General features: G+C 39.2%; 1 protein-coding gene across 1 annotated transcript in view; it reads right to left on the bottom strand.

The window, feature by feature from the left end:
- The window catches only part of LOC110163164 (potassium/sodium hyperpolarization-activated cyclic nucleotide-gated channel 3), a 36,627-nt gene that overhangs the window by 13,951 nt on the left and 7,753 nt on the right, over positions 1-14,923 (bottom strand). The gene's annotated exons all lie outside the window — the stretch shown is intronic.

Here is a 14,923-nt window from a genome sequence, read left to right as displayed (position 1 = left end):
ATATAAAAAAAATAACAAATATAAAATAGCTACAACTTAAATGTCAAACAGGAGCTATTGGCAACGGTGAAAACAACCTGCCTAGGCTCATGATATCTGCAGGAATGTCCTATAGTGACCAGAGGACCTGAGGGACCAGGACTGAACCAGGACTAAAACAGGTCTAAACCAGGACTAAACCAGAATTGAACTAGGACTGAGTATCGGGATGGGCCTGGAGGTGTGCCCATTTAGACTGTTGGGTGATTCCAGGCGAAAGGACCGGGGCAGGACCCCACAGGGCTAAGCGCAGTTGTCACCCAGTTGCGATTTGTGGACACCCTGCTTCACGGGCTCAGGGTTCTCTCCCTCTCTCTCAAGTGTGTCCTTAGAAAAGACACTTCACCCTGCCTAGTATGAAAGTGGTGTGAGCGTGAGTGATGGTGGTGGTCGGACGGGCCGATGACGCAGATTGGCAGCCTCGCTTCCGTCAGTCTGCCCCAGGGCAGCTGTGGCTACAGTAGTAGCTTACCACCACTGAGTGTGGAGTGACTGAATAATGAACTGTAAAGCGCTTTGGGTATCTTGAAAGGCGCTATATAAATGCTATCAATCAATCAATCAAGTTCAAGATTAGTCCTGGTTTAGATCTGGTTTAGTCCTGTTTCAGTCCTGCTTTAGACCTGGTTTAGTCCTATTTTAGTCCTGGTTTAGACCTGGTTTAGTCCTGGTTCAGTCCTAGTTCAGTCCTGGTTCAGTCCTGGTTTAGAACTGGTTCCATCCTGGTTTAGACCTGGTTTAGTCCTGTTTCAGTCCTGGTTTAGTCCTGGTTCAGTCCTGGTCTAGACCTGGTTAATTTCTGGTTTAGTCATAACACCAATGACGTCACGGATCACGTACCCCCACTTAAAAAATCCCTTAAAAAATGTTGCAGAGTATAGTTGAAAGAACTTGTTAAAATATGTTTTGACAAGGTTTGGCTGTTAGGTCAAAATTGAAATAATAATTAAGACGTTCCAAAAATTAATTATTTACAAGACAGTATAACCTGCTATTTATTTTGTAGAACCACACAGATTGTTGCTCTTTTGCATGTTTGTTAAACTTCGAAAACACAAATAAAACAGTATATATATATACATATTTATCTACACCTTGCAAACAATAAGTAATATAATAATACTTTAGATTAATATAGTACGTTTGAAGACAACAAAAGAGCTTTACAGTGCAGTATTCATTCACTCCACACTTGGTAAGCTAATATTTACACTGACAATCTGCACCATCGGGCTCTGCGGCCACCATCAACACACCACATCTGAACACAGGCGAGGCAGGTGAAGTGTCTTGACTAAGGACACAAGGGTAGTGTGCATTAAAGCTGCTACTGCCCCAGTGTGGCACCTGGTATTCCCAACAGTCCCACATCCAAGTACCAACCAGGCCTGGCCCTGCTTAGCCTCAGAGTTCTGACAATACAAGATAAGATCAGGCGCTCTCAGGGTGGTATGGTCTGGTAATGTTGTCCTTTTTTTTTTTTTTTGCACTGTGGTCAGTTACTGAAATCCATATATTTGAACATTTCCTCATAATACCCATAATTCCCTGCAGACTGAACTCCACTGAGAAAAGCATAAGCCCTTTTTAGATCAGACAGTAATCCAGTCCCCAAGCTCCAGTAACATTGTTGTTTTCAAGTGTTATTTTTATGGAGCAAGTCCCAGCTCCTCTGTGCAGTTCATCTATATGTGATGTCATTTACAATAGCATTATTTTTGAACGATCCAAAAAACAAAAACAAAAAATCCAATACAGGAACCTGAGTAGTATTGTTAATGATGTTACAGATGACTACACTGCAAAAAAGAAACGTCCATATTGGTTAAAATGACCTGTATTTTTATTATTTGTCTTTACTTGCTTACGTCATTGCATTTCAAATTTTCTGATGTTTTGAAAAATGTCACTGTATTGTCTGTTTTTGTTTTGTTGTTGTTTTTTTTAGTGACATTTCCTCATCCCACTGGCGTTGCCTTTTAGTGCCTTTTACTGACACTCACCAGCATTGCATTATTCATTCGCTCTGGACACTTGTGGTTGTAAACTGGCGGCTAATCTGTGCCAAAGGCCTTTCCAATTTACCGCCAGCAATCACTCACCACATAAAGGCACGGGAATGTGAGATGGTAGTGGTGAGCTGGATCGAAGTCAATAGATCAAGGCCTAATACAAAACTGAATATGTAAATAAAAAATCACATTTTTATAATAAATTAAAACAGTATTATTGAAGCTAATTCATGCCACTGGCGCAATAACCCCAAAGCCAGATTATTCCTGTAACATATTCTGAATGTACAATATCATTAAAAACATGAGTTAAAAAGCAGAATGTAACACTCTAGGTTAGGGGGTACAGCTCTGATTCCAACATACGGCCACTCCGACAGACCCCCACCCCGACAATCTGTCATTCCGACAATCCTCCATTCCAACATGCCCCCATTCTGACACTTTTTATGTCGCTATTCTGACAACCTACTCATACTGTAGTTTAGAGCATCACTTTTTTTTGCTTTGTGTAAACCGTGTGGGCCGTGCCTCTAAACCAGAACTAAAAGCACGACTAAACCAGAACTAAAACTCAGGACAAAAAACAGGCTTAAACCAAGTCTAAACCAGGACTAAAGTCAGGACTAAACCATGACTAAAACCAGGACTAAACCAGGACTAAAATCAAGACAAAAACTAGGTCTAAACCAGGTCTAAACCAGTACTAAACCAGGACTAAAATCAGGACAAAAACCAGGTCTAAACCAGATCTAAACCAAAACTAAAACCAGGACTAAACCAGAACTAAAACCAGGACAAAACCAGGTCTAAACCAGATCTAAACCAGGACTAAACCAGGACTAGACCAGGTCTAAACCAGGACTAAACCAGGACTAACATCAGGACAAAAAACAGGTCTAAACCAGGACTAAACCAGGACTAGACCAGGTCTAAACCAGGACTAAACCAGGACTAACATCAGGACAAAAAACAGGTCTAAACCAGGACTAAACCAGGACTAAACCAGGTCTATACCAGGACTAAACCAAAACTAAAACCAAATCTAAACCAGGACTAACATCAGGACAAAAAACAGGTCTAAACCAGAACTAAAACCAGGTCTAAACCAGGACTAAACCAGGTCTATACCAGGACTAAACCAGAACTAAAACCAGGTCTAAACCAGGACTAACATCGGGACAAAAAACAGGTCTAAACCAGGACTAAACCAGGACTAAACCAGGTCTATACCAGGACTAAACCAGAACTAAAACCAGGTCTAAACCAGGACTAACATCAGGACAAAAAACAGGTCTAAACCAGGACTAAACCAGAACTAAAACCAGGTCTAAACCAGGACTAACATCAGGACAAAAAACAGGTCTAAACCAGGTCTAAACCAGAACTAAAACCAGGACTAAACCAGGTCTAAACCAGGACTAAACCAGAACTAAAACCAGAAGTAACCAGGTCTAAACCAGGATTAAACCAGAACTAAAACCAGGACTAAACCAGGTCTAAACCAGGACTAAACCAGAAGTAAACCAGGACTAAACCAGAACTAAAACCAGGACTAAAACCAGATCTAAACCAGGACTAAACCATGCACCGTGTCTCCTTCTGAATATTGTCCTGAAAAAAATGCTGCTGTAACTTAATAATTATCTTGTGTGTCGGAAAGTCGAATGTTGAAAGTGCTGCCACTCCAACCAAGGAAAAAAAAATGTCGGAGTGCAGGAACGTTTGTTAAAAAATGGAAATACCATCACTCCGACAACTGGACATCAGTGTCGGAGTGACGGTATGTAGTTACAAACCACATTGGAAAAACAAGCGCAAAAGCTTAAAGTGCACCATAAGACATTAATGGTGCACTATGCAAGATTTTCTGTGACTTGCTTGTCTCCCTGGAGATTATTGTAATTGTTTTGTTATTGTTTTGCCTGGAATGTTCCTCAGTATGGCATTAAACATATCTTTGATTTATTCAATTAAGTGTATTAATTTACACCGTAAGATAGAGTAAAAGGTTTCCCTCTCCTCTCAATCTGATCAGTAACTTGGATTAGTAGTGTCATCTCCTTGTGTCCATGGAGATATACAAGTTTAATGCTATACTGTGGAACATTCCAGACACAGCAATGACAACTCCATCAATAGAAGAAGGTGGCAGATCCTCCAGCAGAAAAGATAAACCTTTAAAAACAATCTCATAAACAAAACATAAAGACATATAGACACCATGAATGCAGTTGGTTTGCATCTATAATGAGTCGCAGAAGTTTTTTTTAATTTAAACTTCTTCAGCTCAAATCTCATCGTAACAAAGGAAATGAGTCAAAATAGTAATTATCGTAAATCTACTGAAATAACAGTATGAAAATAATGCAAATTCAAGTCATATTGTTTGATTTTGCTTGAGTTTTTTGCAGTGTAAAGTAGTAACAATTCAATCAACTGTCTGCTCCTCATCAGCTCGTGATACTCGTGTGCGTGACTTCCTCTTGTTGGTGCACAGAGGAAGAGGAAGAGGAGGCACTCTCGCTGTTCGATTGTGATTCGGCCCTAATTTAGTAACAGGGGCTGATGGTGTAGCTCTAGCTCCTCTCTGATCAAGATCGAGTATGAGTCACTGCTCTCTCTCTCTCTCTCACCCCCCTCACTCGTCTCTCACTTACCCCCTCCCTCTCCACCCCTCTCTTTCTCCATTACTCTCTCTATCTCTCTTTCAATCTGCCGTTTTCTAATTTTGCGGCTTGCTCTTCCCACTCTCTCCTCTCTGCTTTTTCCCTTTCTCTCTATTTGCCTTCCTCTCCTCTCTCTCTCTCATTTTCTCTCTCACTCTCTGATCTCTGTCCTCTCCCTCCCCCTCAACCATCTCTTTCAATCTTCCCCTCACTTTACTCTCCCCTCTCTTTTTCTCTCTGCCTCCTTTTTCGCTCTCTCTTTCACTTTCCTCTCTATCTGTCTCTCTCTGTCTGTCAGTCTCCCTCTTGCTCTGCCCTCTGTCTCTCTTCTCTTTTTTCTTGTCTTTCTCTTTCTACCCCACCCTCTCACCTCTTTCACTCTTCTCTCACTCTCTTCTTTGCCTCTCTCTCACTCTCTCATTCTCTCTCTCTTCTGCCCCTTCTCTTCTCTCTTCTCTCTCTCTCTCTCTCTCTCTCACTTTCTTTCTCTCTCACTCTCTCTTCTCTCTCCCTCTCTCCTCTCACCCATCTCTTTCCATCTCCCTCTCCCTTTACTCTCCCCTCTTTCTCTCTCTTTCTGCCTCCTTTTTCTTACACTTTCTGTGTCCCTCTCTCTTTCACTCTCCTCTCTATCTGTCTATCTCTCTCTCTCTGTGTCCGTCAGTCTCTGTCCTCTATGTCTCTCCTCCTTTTTGTCTTTATATTTCTCCTTCTGCCTCCACTTTCTGTACTTCATTCTGTCCGTTTCTCTTTCACAATCTCTATCTGTGCCCCCTCTTTCCCCTCTCTCTGTCTCTCTCTTTTTCCACTCTCTTCCTCTTCATTCTCCTCTTTTCTCTCTTTCCCTCTGCCTCCATCTCTCCTCACCCCATGTCTCTTCCCTTCTCTCTCTCCTCCTTTCTGTGCCTCCCTCTCTCTCTCCAACACATCTCTACCTCCCTCTCACTATGCACACTCTCTCCCATCTCTTTCCATCTCCCTCTCCCTTTACTCTCCTCTCTCTCTTTGCCTCCTTTTTCTCACTCTCTCTGTGTCTCTCTCTCTTTTACTTTCCTCTCTATCTGTATCTCTCTCTTTGTCTGTCAGTCTCCCTCTCACTCTGTCCTCTATCCCTCTCCTCTTTTTGTCTTTGTATTTCTCCTTCTGCCTCCACTTTCTGCACTTCTCTCTCTCTCAATCTCTATCTATGCCCCCTCTTTTCCCTTTCTCTGTTTCCCTCTCCTCTTTTCTCTCTTTCCCTCTCTCTCACTCTGCCCCCATCTCTCCTCACCCCATATCTCTCTCTCCTCCTTTCTGTGCCTCCCTCTCTTTCTCTCCAACAAATCTCTACCTCTCTCTCACTATGCACACTCTCTCCCTCTCCCTCTCTCCCTCCCATTCTCTCCCGTTCTCTTCCTCTTGCCTCTGTGCCTCTCTTGGATGTATCACTCTATAATCACAGCTGCTAAGTGCTCAGATTATTTACAGCGGGCCACACTTGGAGCTCGTACCTCGATGACACAGTCTCTTAACTCAAATGACACGCCACAATTCACTTTACTCCAAAGACATGCACACCACAATACCACTCGCCCTCCTGTTGCACGCACTGTTGTCGCCCATTCAGATGACGTACTGCAAACCAAACCTGCTATTTGGAAATAACAGAAGTAGCCCGAGAGCTGCACAGAGAGGCAGTTGAAGTTTATTCACTATTGCTGGGTTTCAGGTGATATTCTCTTGGCCAATATTATTCCATACAGACGGTGGGTGAGTAAAATGAATTGCTAAAAGTTCTATTTTAAATGAAACAGAAAATGCACACCAAAGTTCTTGTAGAGCTGCAAATGCAAGGAACAGCAAAATAAAAGTGAAAAAATGCAGAGCACACTCATATGGCCCATGTCCAAAAGCTTTTTTTAAATTTTTAAATAACGTTTCAGCAAAAAAAAAGCATTTGTCAGATATTTTTCTTGCTTTGGACCACAGTATACTGGTATACTGTGCAGCAACAAAAGCCTTCGTTGGATATTTTAAAATGTCTGACGAAATGTTATTTAAAAATTAAAAAAGCTTTTGGACATCGGCCATCCGAGTGTGCTCTGCATTTTTTCACTTTTATAAAAGTCCTGTATTACGCAAAACTGACTCTGAGGTTTAGCCATTTTAGAGTGATGTTACTGCCTCAAAAACCTAGAGTTGAGTTTTGTTTCATTCACACATGTTTGAGTTATCTTTTATTTTTAATTAGTATGTCTACATCTCCAAATTTCAAAATGCTCTGTTTCAGCTTGTCATATCATGAAGTGGTAGGTTTCAAGTTAAGTTACCTTTTGCGTTCAGTTCAGCAGAGATTGGAAATTTCAAAAGTGATTCTAGTGACTGTGTATGGAGTTTAAAAACACAGTGGAGCACTTTCTTGTATTACCACACGGCATCATGAAGTTGAAGGCAAGGCAAGGAAAGTTTATTTGTATAGCACAATTCGTACACAAAGTAATTCAAAGTGCTTTACAGAATAAGAAATACATTAAAATCATACTAAAAACAAATCAAAACATATTAAAATTAAAAAAGAGAGACATAAATTGGAGAAAAGAGTGGGAAATGAAAACCTTTCAGTTATATGCACAGTTAAACAGAAATGTTTTGAGCCTGGATTTAAACAGCGTCACAGAAGAGTCTGTCTCACATGTTCAGGAAGACTGTTCCAGGTTTTAGCTGCATGAACCTGAAACGCTGACTCCCCTTGTTTAGTCGTGACTCTGGGCACCAGCAGGAGGTCGGTCCCTGAGGTCCTCAGAGTGCGAGATGGTTCATATGACACTAACATGTCACAGATGTACTTTGGTGCTCGGCCATGGAGAGACTTGTACACAAGCAGAGCTGCTTTAAAGTCTATTATCTGAGCCACAGGAAGCCAGTGCAGAGACCTGAGCACAGGACTTATGTGCTCGTACTTCCTAGTTCGAGTAAGGACCCGAGCTGCAGCGTTCTGGATGTTCTGCAGCTGTCTCACAGCTCGTTTAGAGAGACCAGTGAGCAGACCATTACAGTAGTCTAACCTACTGGAGACAAACGCATGGATAAGTTTCTCCAAGTCTGCTTTAGACAGTAAACCTTTGATTTTTGCTATGTTTTTTAGATGGTAAAAGGCTGCAGATGTTATTGATTTGATGTGGCTGTTAAAGTTCAAGTCTGAGTCCATTATTACCCCTAGATTTCTTGTCTGATTTGAAGGTTTTACAGAGAGAGAGACTGGAGGTGACTGCTGACACTGTCCCTTTGTTTCTGTGGACCAAACACTATGACTTCAGTCTTGTCAGAGTTTAGCTGGAGAAAGTTGTTTTGCATCCACACACTGATCTGTTGGATGCAAGTGACCAGAGTGAGTCCACTGGTCCATAGTCTCCTGCTGCCAGAGAGACGTAGATCTGAGTGTCATCTGCATAATTGTGGTAGGACACATTATTGCTGCTTATTAACTGGCCTAATGGCAGCATGTAGAGATTGAACAACAGGGGGCCCAGGATTAACCCCTGAGGCACCCCACAGGTCAGGGCCATGTCATCTGAGACACAGTTTCCAATTTCAACAAAATACTTCCTGTCTTCTAGATAGGACTTGAACCAGTTTAGTACAGTACCAGAGATGCCCACCCAGTCCTCTAGTCTCTGTAAGAGGATCCCATGATCGACAGTGTCAAAAGCAGCACTCAGATCTAACAGGATCAAGACTGAGACTTTGCCTGCATCAGTGTTCAGGCGGATATCATTTGTCACCTTGATAAGAACAGGGTGTTTTCTGTTTGAGCGAGGAACTCAGCCTAAATATGCAAGGTTTGTATGGTAAACATGTGTGAATGAAAATATATGTTGTTGATGAGGAAAAATTATAACATAGATCAGAAAAAAGAGTAATATGGGCCTTTTAAAATGTGGATTTTTTTGTTGTTGTAATATATAGTACAATACTGAGTTCTGGGGTCATGTTATTAATAGAGATGATCGGGTTCAACATTTGTTCATTCACACTTAAAATATTTCACGGCAAAGTACAGTGTAATCAAAAGAAAAATCTGTCTCTTGCCCTCCCATCTGGGAGCACAGCATCATCACATTATAGAATCTGAAACCCACCAACAGGTACAGGACCTGTAGACAAACTCTACCTCTATTTATGTTTACAAGAATATCAACAAAACTGACACCGCGCCAACATGACAACAACAACAGGCTTGTACCAGTGTGCTATTTGTCTCTCCTGTAATATTACCACACATAAATGGTAAACAAAGACAACAAGGAGCCCCTCACACATTCACACACCAGTGTACGCAGACACAGGCATTCATCTGTGGGAGCTGAAATCGCGCTGCCAACCTGTGAGTCAACGGACCTGACCTCTCAACCAATTATGTTTATGTCGAGAGCGGGACTCGAACCGCCAACGTTCAGATCAGTGGGTGAACGCTCTACACACTGAATAACTGTCACCCCACAAATCCTTTCAGCATCCCCCTACACAGCTAAAACCTTTTCACTTGCTCAATTTACTATTATCTTATGTCAGACAAACTAAAATTCAGCCGAAACAAGGGATCTTGGAATACGAAACTGGATCAGGACTGGAAATATGTAATGGAATATGCAATAACCAAAGAAAAAAAGAAGCAACTCATGGCTCACCATCTTTATAAACATGTTATTGGATTGACTCAGTCACACTGTCCACTAGAAAGGGTCATTTTTTTTTACGAAATTGAAGAAACAGAGAAAGAGAAATGTAATGGATTATGGATTATTAATATGGCCCGAAATGGAGGATTCGATGAGTCAAAGGCGCTGTACCTGATTATTACTGAGTCTTAAAAATTTAAAAAAATATATAAAAATAGTTAAATTGTTTCTTACATATACTACTAGTACAGGGTATCCTCAGGTTTGACTACCCCAAATTTAAGACTTTTTTTAAGACCTTTTATAGACCACTTAAATGAAAATTAAGACCAACATCGCACCCATTATGTGGGTGAAAAACACCAGTTCCAATTCTAATAATGACCATTACTCACTGCTTTAAATTACAAAAATATTTATTATAAAATCTCATTCAGAATTCATTTAAAGTAGTATGCACTGCTTGTAAAATGGTCAAAACATTCTAACGAGACAAATTAAGTATTGTTTGTGCGTACTCCAAATTAGACATTCATTCACGTTTTTTTTTTTCTTTTCCTCCCTCCATTTAACATTGCACTGCAGCCCGGTCGAGTATATACAAAAATAGGCTAATGAAATTTAAGACCTTTGTGAAAAAAAATAAGACTTGGACAACATAAATTAAGACCTTTTTAAGACTTTTAAGACCCCGCGGCTACCCTATAGTACATTCTGAACATCATAATTATTCACTGAGAAGAGTATCAGTGCCCTTTTCACAGATCTCAGAGAGCAGTGAGTTTTGCCATCATTGTAAAGGTAACAACTAGAATGCTAACTGCGCTATTCCTGATTATCTGACAATAAAACTAGATGCAGACAACACGCAGCCTATTTATTTTAACCTCAAGAGCTGCTTATACAACTCTGACTGTGCTGCGGCAATGCAAAGTTTACTCTGTTACATGGGAAAAAAACATCAGTAAATAAATAATGACTTCACCTTGAGTTTTATTTCTCATTTCAAGACAGACAGAACTAAACCACGCAGTGCCAGTACTCAAATACTGTATGTCTGTGCACTTTCTTTGGGCTTATTGGACATATCTGACCTAGTCTCCTCAGGTCGTTAAAATGACTGCAGTAATGAGTTATAATTTCCCTGAAACAGCCCGTATCGATCAAGAGCGACTCATCTGTGGCAAAGGGGACGACCTCATATGACTCTGTGGAGACTGTCATGATGCACACGCAGGTTTGGGACTTACACAAAAGGGACGTCATATTTTCCAGTCAGACAATCGCACACTGTAAAAACGGATTTTAAAATGTAAATGAGCAGTTTTAAAGATTGTTTCACTTGTTTTATGGCATTTACAGTTGGTTTAAAGATAATAAAGCTGGAATTAAAGGTGCCGTAGTGTGCATAAACTTTCTGATGCAGGGTTCAGCACCTGTTTGTCACCATGGAGATCTTATTGTTTTGCTTAGAATGTTCCACAGTATGACATTAAACTATCTGTCTTCAAGGATTCAAGCACTTAGAGCTATTAGGCTAAGTTGCAGGTCAGCTCAGTAGAATTCATGTTAAACTAAACTAGGGATGTAACAATAACCAAAATATTGTGATATTGTTAGGAGTGTGCAAAAATATTGAAATGTCGATATATCGTATTGTTTAATATGATGTTACTGTATCAATATCGTGTGCTGCTGTATCGATATATTGCCAAGAGTATTTTTTTTTATATTTTACTCAATTATTTTGTTACGGACCTAGAGTTTTGTTGCTTGTTTAGTGGAAGAAAACTCGTTTATGCAACACATAACACTGTTTTGATGATTAAAATAGTTGTGTTTCATATGAACTTTACACAAGAAGTGGTTTAACAAACACTTTTAGTATCACAGTCATGATTTAGCCATTATTTTTTACTGAACTGTATTGAATTTATTTGAAATATCGAATCAACTCGAAAGCTCACTGTATCGAAATATGTATCGTAAAGTTCTCACAATAATACTGTGGACCATCACAATATATCGAATTACAAGTCTCTTTGCTTAAATTAAGAGTTATGGTGCAGCAGTAGCTAAAAAAAAGACAGAGGAAACTACATAGACCATGATCCTTTGCTCCCTTTCAGTGTAAATTACACAAAGAAATAACAGTTCTAAGCACTTTTAAGTCTTAGTTCTTTGGGTTAAGTCTTGTCAAGGCATTTTAAAGAGAAAAAAGTAGCATATTAACAGTTTTGTAAGTCTCCACAAAATATCGCAAAAAAAAATCGTACCGTGAGATGTATATCCTGAAAATATCGTACTGAGAGATTTGGATATCATTACATCCCTAAATGTGAGCCTCCCCACCATATCGTGAGCTTTCCCATGATATCGCAATAAATATCGTACCGTGAGGTTCATACCATAACAATATCGTATCATGAGACTTGGATATCGTTACAACCCTAATATAGAAACCTCTAATTAAATAAATTCTACATATTCTTAATACCATACTGTGGAACATTCCAAACGAAGCAATAACATTTCACAGAGACAAGCAGGTAGCAGAAATCAACAAAAATACATTCGTCTGGGTGAGTATACGCTGGAAAATTGACCGAAATGTATGAAACTAGTTTGAATTAAGATGTTAATATCTTGATTTTAATAGCTTTCCACTATAATTACTTGAGAATTTTCTTTTCATATTGTCACAAAAATATTTCCATAAGCAAATCTTTCTGGATTTGTCAAAATGATGCGATAAATGCAGCTTATTTAAGACTGTCATTTTAAGAGCGGAATTATCCTGCGGCTAAGCGAAGCAATGCCTTCAAAAGATCGTCAAGTAACCTATGACAAATCTCCGTGTGCTTCTCTTTTACAGTGCGGCCCCTTAGACCCCGAGTAGGAGCCGTGTGTGAAGCAGAGCCACATCAGTGATATTGTTCCTGTCAGTGCGCATTAACAAGCTCCTGTTAACCAGCAACAGGCCTCAGTGTGTGACAGACGCAATGTCTCCACTAATGAGAAATGCACAAAAAGACAGCCACGCCACAGATGGAACGGTGAGGTCTTATTAGCTCTTCTTTTTGATGTATTGTCTAGAGCTAAGGTGTCGAAGCCATATACAGTCGGAATTAACAATGACAGGAATCTGGTTTCTCAACGTGAAAAACTGAATACAATCCTCGGACGGAGAGCTTTTGCAATTTCTCTGCAAATATTTACACTGCCAAAAGGAACATCAAAACAAATTTAAAATATTGATCTTAATTTGTAGTGGCTTGTTTTTGATCAATACATTTCTTCTTATTTCAACCTAACTTGTTTCCCAATGGAAAAACCTGTGTGTTTCAGCTAAATCATCTGTAAATGCCAAGACACACACTGGGTTACAAGCAATTAAATAGAACCTATTAAAAATACTCTAATCTAAAAACGTGCCAAAATACTGAATATTAAAATGAGATCAGATTCCTCTCATGGGAGAATTTGTTTCGGGACAAGACTAGTGCTAGCCTGATTCATCAGCCAGTTTCACTTTGTAGAAACTGTCTGACCTCACAGTGATACAATTTGTTCGCTCGATTTTAGGCAGGTACTTCTTTTCATTTGGGGCTAACTGGTATATTAAGCTTTTCCCAAATCCCATAGGAAGAAGAGCAATAACATCTTTCCCTTGATAAAATTCACCAAACATTCTCTTTATTCCGGCTTTAAATCCTCAATCTTAGGAATCATTGCCAACACAGAATGTATGCCGAACTTGCCTTCCCGGGGTTTTTGCAAACCGTTTAGTGCAGGGGTGTGAAACTCATTTTCACCAAGGGCCATATTTGGATCATGTTTGCCATCAAAGGGCCTGTTGTAAAGATAAGACTGCAACTATAACTGTAATATCAATATGTTACAAAACTGTGAAAGTCTGTATTTGATTTTTCATTTCATATTTATTCATTTTTTTTATTTTTATGTTTTTTTTACCTTTTTAGTATTTACTGGTATTCTTGCTCTTATTTAATTTTACTAGTTTTATTGTCTTAATGAGGACTAGTAGAGTTAAGTAGACTTTTACTTTATATTTCTAGTGGATGTTTTATCTGTATTGTGCAGCACTTGGGAAACTGTTGGGAAACAGAAATAAAGTGGATTGGATTTGATTTATAGGTTTAAGTTAAAACATTCACATTACTCTTCTTACTTCAGTAACATTCATGAAATAGCCATCCTTCTGCATCAGTTTTTCTTTTCTTGGACATTTTTGGGGAAATTTGATGGGTTTCCTGGCATATATTATATAACAAACTTATATTATAGGTTCTATATTGTGACCCATGTATATTTTTATTATATAGAAACGTGAGGGACCCTGTTATTCCCAGCCCAAATCAAACCTACATTCACATTCTGAATGTCATTTTCATTCAAGTTATTTTCACCCATATTAGACATTATTTTTTGCAGCGTATCTATTTGGTCCCATGAAGCCTGAAGGTGAACCCTGGCCCTGTTCTCTTCTCACATTCACACTTTTCATTCACAAAGACACTGTACAAAAAGGCCCTCACAAACACACTGTCACTTCTGCTCTCCCTCTGACTTGCAAATGCAATCAGTGGTTTTCTCTGCGTCCTCATCAGTATTCCATTATGAACATGCACAGGTGCTGGGGAGGCTCTGACCCGCTCCTACCTGCTCAGCTGTTGTCAAACTCAAGACTAATTCTACTGGAATTGGGGCCAAGAGTCTCCTGATTGGTTCCCGCGGCCAGATGTCAGATCTGAGTTCCCTCACTGCAAAAATAATTAACTACGTGAGTTAATGTGATCTGAAATCAGAATATCAATCTTGTTATAAGTAGTTAGGAATTATTTCGTTTATTGGAAAAGTTAGTTGTTTTGCACTTTACTCCACATGAATACAATTTAACTTTAGATTAGAAAAAATGAAACTAAATTCTAATTGCAGCCTAGAAGTTTGGTCATTCTTAAAATTTGGCTCTGACAGTTTGCTCAGTATTTCTCCCTCATTGCATATTGCTTTCAGTTCTGCCTAGGTGGTTAAAATTACTTGAATTCACCTTAACAATCTAATAGCCATGACTTTTTTTTTTTTTAACAGAATTTACAGTAATACAACTGAGCTTGCGAAAAATAAACCTAATGGGGTAATCTTAATGCAAATAATATGACATTTAAGGACCTAAATCTAAAACTATCACAACTCAAATAAAGAATATTTTAACTTCAAGTTATTTAAACATTTTTTGTCTTGCATATAAATTCAGTATTGAAATGTAGACCTAAGTAATAGGGATGTAACAATAACTGAAATATTGTGATATTGTATCGTCAAAGTTCTCACAATAATATCGTGGAACATCACACTATATCGAATTACAAGTCTCTTTGCTTAAATTAAGAGTTATGGTGCAGCAGAAGCTAAAAAAAACAGAGGTAACTACATAGACCATGATCCTTTGCTCCATTTCAGTGTAGACTACAAGAAGAAATAACAGTTCAAAGCACTTTTAAGTCTTAGTTCTTTGGATTAA

This window comes from Boleophthalmus pectinirostris, unplaced genomic scaffold (assembly GCF_026225935.1).
Source record: "Boleophthalmus pectinirostris isolate CB_2022bp ecotype Guang Dong unplaced genomic scaffold, ASM2622593v1 HiC_scaffold_6, whole genome shotgun sequence".
Classification (NCBI taxonomy): domain Eukaryota; kingdom Metazoa; phylum Chordata; class Actinopteri; order Gobiiformes; family Gobiidae; genus Boleophthalmus; species Boleophthalmus pectinirostris.
This window is presented reverse-complemented; position numbering and strand designations above follow the sequence as displayed.